The sequence below is a fragment of the Mandrillus leucophaeus genome, unplaced genomic scaffold (assembly GCF_000951045.1).
Source record: "Mandrillus leucophaeus isolate KB7577 unplaced genomic scaffold, Mleu.le_1.0 Scaffold249, whole genome shotgun sequence".
NCBI classification, from domain to species: domain Eukaryota; kingdom Metazoa; phylum Chordata; class Mammalia; order Primates; family Cercopithecidae; genus Mandrillus; species Mandrillus leucophaeus.
The window spans coordinates 1,236,168-1,237,963 of record NW_012102576.1 but is presented as its reverse complement, the minus strand read 5'-3'; the positions used below and the strand labels follow the sequence as shown (position 1 = coordinate 1,237,963).

The 1,796-nt window shown below is 33.0% G+C and overlaps 1 protein-coding gene across 4 annotated transcripts in view; it reads right to left on the bottom strand.

Annotated features, from left to right (window-relative positions):
• The window catches only part of KLRF1 (killer cell lectin-like receptor subfamily F, member 1), a 15,415-nt gene that overhangs the window by 12,744 nt on the left and 875 nt on the right, over positions 1 to 1,796 (bottom strand). The window lies entirely within an intron of this gene.

Here is a 1,796-nt window from a genome sequence, read left to right as displayed (position 1 = left end):
CAAACAAACAAAAAGAAAACTAGACAGAAACTCGACAAGTGCCCCAACCCAATACAAACAAAACTAAACTAAACTAACTGAAAACTGAATAATATTAATTTGATCATGTTCTTGGAAAAGAAAACTATGTGTCATAAATATAAATTCTCCCTAAGTTGAATGACAAACTAGGAAGTAATTTAGATGTAAAAGCTACATCGGGTCGTTTTATTTTTTGTTGTTTGTGGTGAGTGAGCCTGAATAATTTTTTATAAAGTTATTTGGAAGAACAAAAGAGTGAGAATAGCTAAGTAAACACTGAAAATAGAGAAATACAAAATGGTACAATTTTATGAAGGGTGCTGGATTTATACAAGGTGGATTTCTCTGAAAGTAATTTTTTTAATTTTTTAACTTTGTATTTATTTATTTGAAACAGGGTCTCACTCTGTTGCTCAGGTTGGAGTGCAGCTTGGCACCATTATAGTTCATTGTAACCTTGAGCTCCTGGGCTCAGAGAGCCTCCCGCCTGAGCACCGTGTGTAGCTAGGACTACAGGCATGTGCCGCCATGACTGACTAATGTTTTTATCTCTATTGTTTGTAGAGATGGGAGTCTTCATTTGTTGCCCAGGCAGGTCTTGAACTCCTGGTTTCAAGTGATCATCCTGCCTCGGCCTTCCAAAGTGCTGGGATTAATGGTATGAGCTGCCACACTTGGCCCTTTATTATATAAGTTTGACTGAAAATATGTAAATGTTTTACATTACTATAAAATAAATTAAACAAAAATGAAAAAAATCCATAAAAAATGAAGAAAATGAATCCAACTAGGTATTGCTAGTGTCTTCACTATAGAGGAATCACTTAAAGTGATTTTAAAACATTTAGTGGTGCATGCTCAATGGAATATATCTTAAGGATTTTTAAACCTGCAAAACATTTTAATCTGTTTTAACTAACTATCTTATTATAATATTATTTCTATAGTGATTCTGAAACTACTATATATTCATAGTGGGATAGAGCAGCTATGTAATTTCTTACTATCCCTGGCAACAAAGGTTTTTCAATATATGAGAAAAGATTTACAAATATGACATCACAAAATTAAGTTATATGAATGAACATCATAACCCCAAGGCTCAAATTGTGAATCTGATTCACGTAAGATATGTCTTACCTCAAGCTTTAATAAATATTAGCTAAAGGTGCAAGACATAAATATTAGTATGTGTTGCTTAAATATCTGGGAGCTGAAAATCTGCACATTTTTGCCTCAGAAAGACATTTATGAACAGAGTGTGGAAAAATGTCTGCAGAGAAGTCACTATATTTTGTAGTCTTTCAGTTTTAATATCTCTAGTTTCCAAAAAGGAAATAAAAACTGAGCATAGGAAGTAAAGACTTGAAAATATGGGAATCTGTAAAAATTGACATGAAAGAAGCAATAAATTTTTTACACATAGCAGGTGTGTAACTCTAAGATGAATCAGTGATGGATGATACTTGCGGAAGGAGTCAAGAGATAAGTAACATTTTCATGGGTGAAGTTATTAAAGGAGAAATATTTAGAAAGCAATAGAACAGAACAGACAGTCTCTATAACTGTGGTTATTTGTGTCTTTAATTTGTGCTCATCCCTTTTGCCATATCACATTCAGGTGGCATGATGGAATTGCGCTATGTATGGAGGGTATGCTTGAAGTAGTAAATTAAATTGTTGATTGCAGGTGCATAAACTTTATTTTGAGGCAACCTGGTGAAGAGCATATTTTAAAGTTTTAGAGAAGTTGAATTAAAAATTAGTATTAAAGG